General features: G+C 41.0%; 1 non-coding gene and 1 pseudogene across 1 annotated transcript; both read right to left on the minus strand.

The window, feature by feature from the left end:
• Positions 1-7,048: 7,048 nt before the first annotated feature.
• On the minus strand, positions 7,049-8,000 carry LOC114891651 (annotated as a pseudogene).
• Positions 8,001-9,302: 1,302 nt separating this feature from the next.
• Positions 9,303-9,374, minus strand: TRNAK-UUU. Its single transcript has one exon. It is a non-coding gene; the product is annotated as a tRNA-Lys (tRNA).
• Between the last annotated feature and the right edge of the window lie 4,808 nt (positions 9,375-14,182).

Here is a 14,182-nt window from a genome sequence, read left to right on the forward strand (position 1 = left end):
AAGTTTATAGCTATACAAGCCTACCTCAAGAAACAAGAAAAATCTCAAATAAACAATCTAACCTTACACCTAAAGGAACTAGAGAAAGAAGAACAATCAAAACCCAAAGTTAGCAGAAGGAAAGAAATCATAAAGATCAGAGCAGAAATAAATGAAATAGAAACAAAGAAAACAATAGCAAAGATGAATAAAACTAAAAGCTGGTTCTTTGAGAAGATAAACAAAATTGATAAACCATTAGCCAGACGCATCAAGAAAAAGAGGGAGAGGACTTAAATCAATAAAATTAGAAATGAAAAAGGGGAAGTTACAACAGACACCACAGAAATACAAAGCATCCTAAGAGACTACTACATTCAACTCTATGCCAATAAAATAGACAACCTGGAAGAAATGGACAAATTCTTAGAAAGATATAACCTTCCAAGACTGAACCAGGAAGAAATAGAAAATATGAGCAGACAAATCACAAGTAATGAAATTGAAACTGTGATTAAAAATCTTCCAACAAACAGAAGTCCAGGACCAGATGGCTTCACAGGTGAATTCTATCAAGCATTTAGAGAAGAGCTAACACCCATCCTTCTCACACTCTTCCAAAAAATTGCAGAGGAAGAAACACTCCGAAACTCATTCTATGAGGCCACCATCACCCTGATACCTAAAGCAGATAAAGATACTACAAAAAAAGAAAATTACAGACCGATATCACTGATGAATATAGATGCAAAAATCCTCAACAAAATACTAGCAAACAGAATCCAACAACACATTAAAAGAATCACACACCATGAATAAGTGGGATTTATCCCAGGGATGCAAGGATTCTTCAATATACACAAATCAATCAATGTGATACACCGTATTAACAAATTGAAGAAGAAAAACCATATGATCATCTCAATAGATGCAGAAAAAGCTTTTTTTTTTTTTTTTTTTTTTTTTTTTTTTTGCGTTATGCGGGCCTCTCACTGTTGTGGCCTCTCTCATTGCGGAGCACAGGGTCCGGACGCGCAGGCTCAGCGGCCATGGCTCACGGGCCCAGCCTCTCTGCAGCATGTGGGATCTTCCTGGACCAGGGCACAAACCCGTGTCCCCTGCATTGGCAGGCAGACTCTCAACCACTGCGCTACCAGGGAAGCCTCAGAAAAAGCTTTTGAAAAAATTCAACACCCATTTATGATAAAAACTCTCCAGAAACTGTGCATAGAGGGAACCTACCTCAACATAATAAAGACCATATATGACAACCCACAGCAAACATTCTCAATGGTGAAAAACTGAAAGCACTTCCTCTAAGATCAGGAACAAGACATGGATGTCCCCTCACACCACTCTTATTCAACATAGTTTTGGAAGTCCTAGCCGTGGCAATCAGAGAAGAAAAATAAATAAAAGGAATACAAATTGGAAAAGAAGAAGTAAAACTGTCACTGTTTGCAGATGACATGATACTATACATAGAGAAGCCTAAAGATGCCACCAGAAAATGACTAGAGCTAATCAATGAAATTGGTAAAGTTGCAGGATAGAAAATTAATGCACAGAAATCTCTTGCATTTCTATACACTAATGATGAAAAATCTGAAAGAGAAATTAAGGAAACACTTCCATTTACCATTGCAACAAAAAGAATAAAATACCTAGGAATAAACCTACCTAGGGAAAAAAAAGGCCTGTATGCAGAAAACTATAAGACACTGATGAAAGAAATTAAAAATGATACCAACAGATGGAGAGATATACCATATTCTTGGATTGGAAGAATCAATATTGTGAAAATGACTATACTACCCAAAGCAATCTACAGATTCAATGCAATCCCTATCAAATTACCAATGGCATTTTTTATGGGACTAGAACAAAAAAGCTTAAAATTTGTATGGAGACAAAAAAGACCCCGAATAGCCAAAGCAGTCTTGAGGGAAAAAAACGGAGCTGGAGGAATCAGCCTCCCTGACTTCAGACTATACTACAAAGCTACAGTAATCAAGACAATATGGTACTGGCACAAAAACAGAAACACAGATTAATGGAACAAGATAGAAAGCCCAGAGATAAACCCACGCACCTATGGTCAACTAATCTATGACAAAGGAGGCAAGGATACACAATGGAGAAAAGACAGTCTCTTCAATAAGTGGTGCTGGGAAAACTGGACAGCTACATGTAAAAGAATGAAATTATAACACTCCCTAACACCATATACCAAAATAAACTCAAAATGGATTAGAGACCTAAATGTAAGACCGGACACTATAAAACTCTTAGAGGAAAACATAGGAAGAACACTCTTTGACATAAATCACAGCAAGATCTTTTTTGATCCACCTCCTAGAATAATGGAAATAAAAACAAAAATAAACAACTGGGACCTAATGAAACTTCAAAGCTTTTGCACAGCAAAGGAAACCATAAACAAGACGAAAAGACAACCCTCAGAATGGGAGAAAATATTTGCAAATGAATCAGTGGACAAAGGATTAATCTCCAAAATATTTGAAGAGCTCATGCAGCTCAATATTTTTTGTTTGTTTATTTGTTTGTTTTTTATGGTACGTGGGCCTCTCACTGTTGTGGCCTCTCCCATTGCGGAGCACAGGCTCCGGACACGCCGGCTCAGCGTCCATGTCTCACGGGCCCAGCCGCTCCGTGGCATGTGGGATCTTCCTGGACCAGGGCACAAACCCGTGTCCCCTGCATCAGCAGGCAGACTCTCAACCACTGCGCCACCAGGGAAGCCCCAATGCAGCTCAATATTAAAAAAACAAACAACTGAATCCAAAAATGGGCAGAAGACCTAAATAGACATTTCTCCAAAGAAAACATACAGACGGCCAAGAAGCACATGAGAAGCTGCTCAACATCACTAATTATTAGAGAAATGCAAATCAAAACTAGAGTGAGGTATCACCTCACACCAGTTAGAATGGGCATCATCAGAAAGTCTACAAACAACAAATGCTGGAGAGGGTGTGGAGAAAAGGAAACCCTTTTGTACTGTTGGTGGGAATGTAAATTGATACAGCCACTATGGAGAACAGTATGGAGGTTCCTTAAAAAACTAAAAATAGAATTACCATATGATCCAGCAATCCCACTACTGGGCATATACCCAGAGAAAACCATAATTCAAAAAGACACATGCACCCTAATGTTCATTGCAGCACTATTTACAATAGCCAGGTCATGGAAGCAGCCTAAATGCCCATTGACAGACCAATGGATAAAGAAGACGTGGTACATATACACAATAGAATATTAGCCATAGAAAGGAACGAAACTGGGTCATTTGTTGAGACGTGGATGGATCTAGAGACTGTCATACAGAGTGAAGTAAGTCAGAAAGAGAAAAACAAATATCGTATATTAACGTGTATATGTGGAAACTAGAAAAATGGTACAGATGAACCAGTTTGCAGGGCAGAAACTGAGACACAGATGTAGAGAACAAACGTATGGACACCAAGGGGGGAAAGCGGTGGGGGGGGGGGGGGGTTTGGGGTGGTGGTGTGATCAATTGTGCGATTGGAATTGACGTGTATACACTGATGTGTATAAAACTGATGACTAGGGCTTCCCTGGTGGCGCAGTGGTTGAAGAGTCCGCCTGCCGATGCAGGGGACATCGGTTCGTGCCCTGGTCCGGGAAGATCCCACGTGCCGCGGAGCGGCTGGGCCCGTGAGCCATGGCCGCTGAGCCTGCACGTCTCGAGCCTGTGCTCCGCAACGGGAGAGGCCACAACAGTGAGAGGCCCGCGTACCGCAAAAACAAAACAAAACAAAACAAAACTGATGACTAATAAGAACCTGCTGTATAAAATAATAAATAAAATAAAATTTAAAAATTAAAATAAAGTTTCTTCACATTGAGTTATATTCCTTGCTGACAAATTTGTAACAGATATAACAAGATTTTATTTAGCTTATATTAAACCTAGGCACAATAAAAGTATCATACTTAATGTTGATGACTAAAAAAAACAAAAAACAAAGAAACAATACCATATCACTTCATGGGTAGTGCAAGTATCTTATAACAACAAAATATTTCTAATTCCTCTTTCCTATCCCTGTATCACTGCTATCATTCAGTTAACTTATCTCTAAGCTATAATCATTGAGTATCTTGTTGCTTTATTATCTTGAATGAACTGTTATCTATTAAATCAATTAAGAACAAAAAATTTAAGGTTTTCATTTTACCTTCACTTATTTCTTCTCTAATGGAGATCTCTTTATGTAGATCCAAGTTTCTGACCTATGTTGCTTTCCCTCTTTCTGAAGAACTTCTATTAACTCTTTTTTGTTTGTTTTTGGCTGTGTGAGATCTTAGTTCCCTGACCAGGGATGGAACCCATGCCCCCTACAATGGAAACACGTAGTCTTAACTACTGGACCGCCAGGGAAGTTCCAATTAACATTTCTTGCAAGGCAGGTCTACTGTCCACAAATTCCTTCAAATTTTGTTTGTTTGAGGAAGTCTCTATTTATCCTTCATTTTTGAAGGATAGTTTCACAGAATTATGAAAATATAATATAGAATTCTAGGTTGGTGTTTATTTTCTCTCAATACGTTAAATATTTCACTTCACTCTCTTCTCACTTACGTAGTTTCTGAGGAGTAGTTGGGTATAATTCTTATCTTTGCTTCTCTATAGGTAAGAAGTCCCCCTTCCCCCAGTTTTTTCAAGATTTTTCTTTATCTTTGATATTCTGCAGTTTGATTATGATATAACAAAGTATAGTTTTTGTTTCTTTTGTTTTTGTTTTCAGCATTTATTCTGCTTGCTGTTCTCTGAACTTCCTGGATCTGTGGTTTGGTGTCTGACATTAATTTGGGGGAAATTCTCATTCATTAATGTTTGAAATATTGCTTCTGTTCTTTTCTGTCTTTCTTTTCCTTCTGGTATTCCTGTTACACCTATATTATACTTTTGGTTGTTATCCCACAGTTCTTGGATAGTCTATTTCATTTTTTTCAGTCTTTTCTCTCTTCTCTTTACAGTTTTGGAAGCTTCTATTGACATATCCTCAAGCTCAGAGATTCTTTCCTCAGCTGTGTCCAGTCTACTAATGACCCATCAAAGGGATTCTTCATTCTGCTACAGCGTTTTGGATCTCTAGTATTTCCTTTTGACTCTTTCTTAGAATTTCCACCTGTCTGCTTACCTTACGCATGTGTTCTCTTAGGTCATCTACTTTTTCCGTTAGAGTTCTTAGCATATTAGTCATAGTTATTTTAAATTCATGATTTGATAATTCCAGCATCCCTGCCATATCTGACTCTGGTTCTGATGCTTGCTTTGTCTCTTCAAATTGCATTTTTTTGTCTTGTAATATGCATTGTAATTTTTTTGTTGTTGAAAACCAGACATAATGTACTGGGTGAAAGTAACTCTGGTGAATAGTCTTTTAGGAATGTGGTGGTAAGGTGTCAGAGTAGGAGAAGCATTCTGTAGTGCTATGATTTGGTCTCAGTCTTTCAATGAGCCTGTGCTCCTGGGCTGTGAAGTTTACAAATGCCTCTTAGTACCCACCCCCCCCCACCCCCCCAATGACTGAAGTTAGGTATTTTCCTTCTCCCAGTGTTAAACACTGATAAAATCTCAGTAGGTTAGGCTCTGGTAAAATAGTTTTTCTTGAGGGCAGGCCTTGTTAAGAAGAAAAGAATGCTTTGGCATATGTCAAAATGGTTACTTTTCCACTCCCCCTGATGGGAGCCCAAGGAGATTTTCCCTGATATTCAGGGGGATTCATAGACACTTAACCTGGTTGAGCTCCTGTGGATTAAATTCACAGAAGTGAGGGCCCCCTCTGGAGTTTTTAATTTTCAGACTTATCCACACTGAGCAACTAGCAATTTGTAAATTACAGTTCAGACTTTCCTACCCTGGTACTGGTTCCTGAAGAGGTTTCTGCTTGTGGGTTTCTGCTACAGTAAGTTGTGATTATTTGTATCCACTTTTCTGTCTCTCCAATTTTGGGGGCTGTGGTTTGCCCTGTGACCTTGCTTCTTTGACAGATCTAAGAAAAGTTGCTGATATTCCAGTGTTTTTTTCTTTCTTTCTTATTCTTAGAATGGAGTGTTGATTTCTAAGCTCCCTACATGCCAGACTGGAATCACTGTGATTTTCATTTGCATTTTCCTAATTATTAGTGTGTTGAGCATCTATTCATGTGCTTGTGCACCATTTGTATATCATCTCTGAAAAAATGTCTGTTCAAGTCCTTTGCCTATTAAAAAATTGGATTATTTGGGTTTTTGTTGTTAAATTGTAGGAGTATATATATTCTATATATTTTATATAGATTTGTAAATATTTTATCCCATTCCATAAGTTTCTTTTTCACTCTGTGGATTGTGTCTTTTGATGTACAGAAGTTTTGATTTTCATATAGTCTCATTTATCTATTTTTTCTTTTATTGTCTTGTCACATCCAAGAAATCATTGCCAAATTCAAAGTCATGAAGATTTTCCCCAATGTATGCCTCTAGGAGTTTTACAGTATTAGATTGTATATTTGGGCCTTTGATTTGATCCATTTTGAGTTAATTTTTGTATATGGTGTAAGGTAAGGGTCCAACTTTATTCTTTTGCATGTGGATATCCAATTTTCCCAGCACCATTTGTTAAAGACTATCTTTCCTCCAGTGAATAGTCTTGACACCCTAGCTGAAATTCATTTAACCATATGTGCAAGAGTTTATTTCTGAGCTCTCTATTCTATTCCATTGGTCTGTATGTCTGTGTTTATGCCAGTACCACATTGTTTAGCTTTGTAGTAAGGTGTTTTTTGTTTTGTTTTGTTTTGTTTTTTGGAGGTGGCATCAGCCTTTATTGTGGGGTCTTCACAGTAGGTGCCGGGCCCCTCCTGCTGAGGGAAGGCTGAGACTCCAGCCTGGACCGACCATCCAGTCTCCAATGAGCCCATCCTCCTCTGCGCACGGGATCTGGGTCCTGTGGGGTAACTCCGCCTCCATCACCCCCTCCCACGTGCTCGGGTGCGTTGCCAGTCAGGAAGCAGGAGTCAGGGCGGGTGGCGGGTCACCTGGTGCAGCAGGCCTGGGGCTCGGGCCCTGGCCCGGCAGCTGCAGAGCCCCAGGTGGAGGCAAGGGCTGTGGCCCCGGCCATGCCACCCTCAGGCTCTGGGTCCAGGCTCTCGTAGATGGTGGGCAGCGAGGTGCGCTGGCTTAGCCTACGGCTAAGGCCAACCAGCAGGGGCTGGGGCAGGGAGGCCACATCCACGTTGTTGCCCAGGCCCACCCGGGCCAGCACCGGGAACTTGGTGGTGTCCTTGATCGCCTCAGTGAGCTCACGGGCGGCAGCCGGTTGCTGTTGAGCAGAAGCTGGGTGAGGCGGGGCAGCGTCCAGAGGCTGGGCAGCAGCCGGTGCAGCAGCTCATCACTCAGCCCCGTGAAGCTCAGGTCCAGCACTGCCAGCCTGGCGCCCTGGCTGCCCAGGTAGCGCATGATATGCTGCACGTCCCGCACCGACAGTGGTATCCCCGATAGGTTCACGGTCTACCCCGCCGGCAGAGTCTTCTGGAGGTTGCTCTTGAGGCAGCTCTGGGTCTTCCTTCGGGGCAGGCTGGACCCCTGCCGCCGCTTGGAGTGAGGGGTGAGGTGGTAGATGAGCTGCCGGCAGGTCTTGTCTGAGGACTTCCAGAGCTCACAGTCCTGCGGGGGCAGCGCGACTTGGGGCACTGCAGGTCCCGGGCCAGGTTCACAAGCAGGTCGTGGGAGATGGGGTCCACCAGATTGAGGAAGGCCACATTCCTGTAGAAGATGCCTGTGAGGAGGGTCCCTTCGAGGCCCAGGTCCTGGCGCAGGAGGCGCAGCATCTGCCGGGGGCGCTTCGGCCGCCGCTCGCGGAGCGTCGACTGGATCTCGCGGAGCCAGCGCACCCGGCGCTCATAGGGCGCCGGCCCGCACCCCGCCTCCGCCCCAGCCTCCGAGCCCGCTTCGGGCCCGGGCCGCCGGCCCAGCCGCGCCCCCATGGCCGCCGCGCGGCGGGCGCCGAGCCGGCCTGTAATAAGTTTTGAAACCAGAAAGAGTGAGTCCTCCAACTTGTTCTTCTTTTTCAAGATTGTTTTGTCTTTTTGGAAGTTCCCTTGAACTTCCATATGAACTTTAGGATGGATTTTTCTACCGTGCATAAAATGCCATTGGGATTTTGATGGAGATTGGGTTAAAAATGTAGATCACTGAGTATTGTGGAAATCTTAACAATACTGTTTTCTAATCTATGAACACGGGTTGTCTCTCCATTTATCTATGTTTTCTTTCATTTATTTCAGCAATGTTTTGTAGTTTTCAGTGTGGAAATCTTTTACCCCCTTGAATAAGCTAATTCCTAGGTATTTTATTCTTTTTGATGTTATTGTAAATGGAATTGTTTATTAATTTCCTTTTGCGGTTGGTCATTGTTAGTGTATAGAGATGCAACTAATTTTTTAGTGTTGATTTTATACCTTGCAATTTTGCTGATTTCATTTATTAGTTCTAAGAGGTCCCCCCCACTCCCCGCTTTGGTGTGTGTGTGGAGTTTTCTACATATAGTATAATGTCATCTGTGAATGGAGATAATTTTACTTTCTCTTTCCCAATTGGGATGCCTTTTATTTCTTTTTCTTGATTGACTGCTCTGGTTAGAACTTCCAATTATATGTTGAATAGAAGTGGCAAAACCAGGTATCCTTGTCTTATTCCTCATCTTAGAGGAAAAGTCTCTCACCACTGAATAGGATGTTAGCTGTGGGTTTTTCATATATGACTTTTATTATGTTGAGAGAGTTTCTTTCTATTCCTAGTTTCTATAGTGTTTTTATCATGAGAGGGTGTTGAATTTTGTCAAATGCTTTTTCTGCAACAATTGAGATGATCATGTGTTTTTCCCCTTCATTTTGTTAATATGTGTTCTACATTGATTGATTTTCATATGTTGAGCTATCCTTTATTCCAGGAATAAATCCCACTTGGCCATCGTGTGTAATCTTTTAATATGCAGCTGAATTCAGTTTGCTAGTATAGGCATACCTCGTTTTACTGTGCTTCGTTTTATTGTGCTTCGCAGATATTGTGCTTTTTACAAATAGAAGGTTTGTGGCAACCCTACATCAAGCAAGTCTGTTGGCCCCATTTTTCCAACAGCATTTGCTCACTTCATGTCTCTGTGTCACATTTTGGTAATTCTCACAATATTTCAAAAATTTCATTATTATTATATTTGTTATGGTGATCTATAGGAGTGGTTTTGGTTTTTTTTTTCTGGCTGCTCTGCACAGCTTGTGGGATCTTAGTTCCCCAACCAGGGATTGAACCTGGGCCCCAGAAGTAAAAGTCCTGAGTCCTAACCACTGGACCGCCAGGGAATTCCCGATGATGAGTGATCTTTGATGTTTTACTACTACAACCAGCTGAAGGCTTGGATGATGATTAGCATTGTTTAGCAATGACATATTTTAAAATTAAGTTGTGTACAATGTTTTTTTAGACATAATGCTATTGCATACTTAATAGACTACAGGATAGTATAAACATAACTTTTATATGTACCAAGACACCAAAAAATTTGTGTGACTCCATTTATTGTGACATTTGCTTTATTGTGGTGGTCTGGAACCAAACTTGCTTTATCTCTGGTTCTGCCTGTGTATGTTGAGAACTTTTGCATTAATGTTCATAAGGGATATTGGTCTGTAGTTTTCTTTTCTTGTAGTATCTGTGCCCGGCTTTGATATAAAGGCAGTCTTGGCTTTATATTGTCATTCTACGCATTAGGAAGTAATCCCTCTTCTTCACTTTTTGGTGTTAGTTCTTCTTTAAATGTTTGATAGAATTTTTCAGTAGAAGTTTTCAGTGAAGCCATCTGGCCTATCATCTTTATTTGTCAGGAGATTTTTGATTACTGATTCAATCTCTTTATTAGTTATGAGTCTATTCAGATTTTCTATTTCTTTGTAATTCTGTCTTGGTAGATCTTTGGTTTCTAAGATTTCATCTAGGTTATCTAGTTGTTGGTACAACTATTCATAGCATTCTCATAATTCTTTTGTTGATTATCAATAGCAATGTCCCCATTTTCATTTCTTTTTATTACTGAATAATATTTCATTATATGACAGTATCACAGTTCATTTACCCATTTGCCTATTAAAGTACATCTTATGTTCTTCCAAATTTGGGGCTATTATGAATAAAGCTGCTATAAACATCTATGTGTAAATTTCTGTGTGGACATAAGTTTTCAACTTATTTCAGTAAACACCAAGGAGCGTCATTGCTGAATGAAATGGTAAGAATACATTTAGTGTCTGTAAGATACTGCAAACTGTCTTCCAGTTAAATCACTTTTTAGGTAGATATAAAAACCATGGTTTTCCACCCTTTTTGGGTACTGTGACATTTGTTTATTAACTTTATTATTTATATAAAGTTCAATAGAAGAAAGTTTTCACTTTCTGCATTTCTTTTCTAACTACCATAATTATTCATCATGATTGTTCTTGAAAATATTTTTCTTATGGAGGAGAGGGGTGTTAAAATATTATCTATTCCAGGTGTGAAATATGCTAGGTTCCTCACTGAAGGAATGAGATCTCCTTCAACTGCCTTCGAATATGTGTTCAAAAGTCATTTCCTCGTTCTGAGGCACACCCTATTTAGAAATTGCTTTCTCACAAATTTAGATAATATTCATGGTTTATATAAAAGTGAAGAATGTTAATAAAATATTCCAGGAAACAGTTTAAAGGATCCAAGACTTAATTTTTTTTAAATTGCTTTCTCATACCCCTGCCAACCCTCTAGCACTCTTGTTGCCCTTACTCTGGTCTACTTTTTATTTTTCAATCTTTCTTATCACTTCCAAGCTCTCATGTAATGTATTTATTTTTTATGCTCATTGTCTATTTGTACTACTGGAAGGTAAACCCATGAGGACAGGGATTTTTGTTTGGTTCCATGATCCTTCCCAAGTGCCCAGAAGTGTCTGGCACATGATATATGCCCCATAAATGTTTGTTAAAAGAATGACTTCATGAATCTCCCTGGGTGGATTGCACAGTGGTTGCAACCTAAGGATATGGCCTGACAGACCTTTCAGAGTGAGGTGTCAAACAGCTCCATTATTCCATTATTGGTTGGTCCTCCACACTCTTTCCCTGATCTTTGAGGAGTCAGATTCTGTTTGGCGAACTGTCTTCTTGGAATGTGCTGGAGGTGGCTTTACCTGTCAGATCTCTTTGGTGGATCACCTTGATTTTTCCTATCCCACTGTCAGCCTGCACATCGTACACATGTAGGATTCTCAGTTTCCGATAGAATGGGACAGCCTGTCTACCAGTCAGCCATTTGGAGCTTACTGGAATAGCAGGAGGCCACAGCTATGCAGGGCTCACGGAAGGAATTCCTCCTTCAGGACTTGTCAGACCACAAGGGACATTTTGGATCTCAAGACATCAACTCCTTTTGGAGCTTGGCATTAGGTCCTCCATCTCAGGAAGGAGACTCAAAACAAGGCCTGGCCCAAAGCCAGTCCCCTCTCCCATACTTCAGTTCTGCTCCCAGGATGGGGAACAATATCATTCTTCCTTCCTCCTACAGCATTTACATCAAAGTGTTCACCTTCCTGGGACCCTTGCTTGCCTTCACATCAACTTGGCCCCTAGCAAGGGAGGACACCCAATTAAGCAAATGAAAGTTCCCTTCTTCAGATTGATCCCACTTGTTTTCAGAGTGAACTGTGTGTCATGCTATGTTAAGACAGCTCATGTGTCCAATTGCTGATGTCCACTCAGTGACACTGCCATGCCTAAGATGTTACAACTTCAGTCCAAGTAAAATGGATCAGCTCTACAGCACAGGGATTGGTGGCTGCAAATTTTCTCTGGCACCTTTTGCATAGTAGTGTGGGTTTCTTCCATGGACTTGGGCTGGCTTGATCTCAGGATGGGTTTTCAGGGTACACTTGATATTGTGAAATAAAATTCATATTTTATGGCAAGACAAGAAAAATTTAAACATAAAAATTTTATCTGCCCTTCGGCCTACTCTGTGCATTGTGTATCTGCATTATACATCAACCAAAGCTTCCCCATTGGCAGCAATACCTGCTCAACAATGAAGAACAATATTCTCCTAGCATCAACAAGACAACTCCTTAAAGATGACATTCCTTCCTGATCTTGTAAGGGGCCACGATGATGCTTTGATCTGGACTGTGTAAACTGTCATTTAATGTACAGCCCTCTGTCTCAAAAAACTTATATAATTCTGCCTTGACTTCTAACAGGAGGAATAGTTCTCAGAGCTTTCTGATATGTTTTTCCTGGATTATAATCGTCAATTTAGCTTGAATTAAATTTTCCATTTTTTTCTTAGATTGACTGATTGATTAATTTTTTTGTTGACAATATGACCTGATGAGGTTAAAACCCCAGGTGTGGTACTGTTCCTCTTTTCTGCCTTCAAATGTATTGCTTTCTAAGATGGGACTGTGTGTGTGTGTGTGTGTGTGTGTGTGTGTGTGTGTGTGTGTGGTGTTTGTTCCCCTACCAGCGAAGAAAACCTTATTTTCTTTAGTAATGTACCTGATAAGGAAGCTCGCCTTGCCAAGGAAGCGTTAATTTTCTTGCAGATGACAAAACTGTCTCCCTGGAGGAAAGAATATTCTTCCTGGCAACATAATATTGCCCTTTAGGAAGCCATAGCCCTAGAACCATCACATAAGGAGTGTTTGACACTTCCTGGGCCTGGCTCATCTATAGAACTGGCTTCACCAGGGATCTTAGGTCTCCCATGAAGTTACTTCTAGCTCCCACTTGATTTTCTTTGATTTAAAAAGATCATTCAGATGATAGAGTGTCTGTGTGTTTCCAGTTTGTCCCATTGCAAAAGAATGCCATTTATTCATTCAGTAGGCCTTTGTTACCACTCCCTCCATGTCACAGCTTAGCTTGGTGATGGGTAAACATTTAGAAGAAAAAGTTACTGTTCTTGGCTGAGGAGCTCCTGATCTAGAAAAGGGAGCACAGAGTGACAAGGCCATTGAGTGCAATGTGATAGGGGCTGACATTAGGGACGCACGGTGGTGTGGGAGCCCAGAGGCTCTGGGAAGGTTTTATAAGGGAGAGAACTTTGAGGTGAGCCTTCAAGGGTGTGTAGGATTTTGTTATGCTGGGGGCGGTGGGGGGTGGCGCGTGGCGGGATAACTCTGCAGTCAGAGGGAATCACCAGTGAAAAGTTCAAAGTGTGAAAGTGTATTTGATGTTCCTTGAATAATACAGTGAGAAACCCCATGAGGTTTGAGTGTGGAGATGAGAGTGGCTTTGAATGAGAGGTGTGTACTTTCTTCTATTGTTTATGGTGAGCAGCTGAGGGCTGTGAGTCTAGCTGGCAGGTAGAATGAGAGTACAGGGCTCAATCTGTATTGGGAGGTGTTGTGGTAGAATTGATCCTGGCCCAGTTTCTTGCTGCCATTTCACCAGGGAATGCAAACTCAACGTCCAGAGGCTTGGGCTCTTATTCTTTTTGAGCTCCAATCTCCCCATCAACTGTGACAGGCACTTATATTTGAAAGTTAACAGTGATGTCTGTTTGCTTACTTGCATAACATTTTGCAAAGAAACAGTAACTACCATATGCCAGGTGACTTTTTTTTTTTTTAAAGATGTTGGGGGTAGGAGTTTAGTAATTTATTTATTTATTTTTGCTGTGTTGGGTCTTTGTTTCTGTGTGAGGGCTTTCTCTAGTTGTGGCAAGTGGGGGCCAGTCTTCATTGTGTTGCACGGGCCCCTTACTATCGTGGCCTCTCGTTGCGGAGCACGGGCTCCAGACGTGCAGGCTCAGTAGTTGTGGCTCACAGGCCTAGTTGCTCCGCAGCACGTGGGATCCTCCCAGACCAGGGCTCGAACCCGTGTCCCCTGCATTAGCAGGCAGATTCTCAACCACTGCGCCACCAGGGAAACCCAGGTGACTTTTTTCAGTTAGAATTTTGGGGCAAAAAAATATGCATGGAATATCTGCATACGTGTATGTAAAAAAATCAAACAATCTTTATTCTGAAATATAACATCCATAGAGAAAATGTATATTTACAGTTGAAAGAGGAAATAATAAAGTGAATAGCTGCATACTCATCTCTCAGGTTGGGAAACAGACTGTTACCAGAACCATAACT

The sequence above is a fragment of the Monodon monoceros genome, unplaced genomic scaffold (genome assembly GCF_005190385.1).
Source record: "Monodon monoceros isolate NGI ecotype Baffin Bay Population unplaced genomic scaffold, NGI_Narwhal_1 Super_Scaffold_12, whole genome shotgun sequence".
NCBI lineage: Eukaryota > Metazoa > Chordata > Mammalia > Artiodactyla > Monodontidae > Monodon > Monodon monoceros.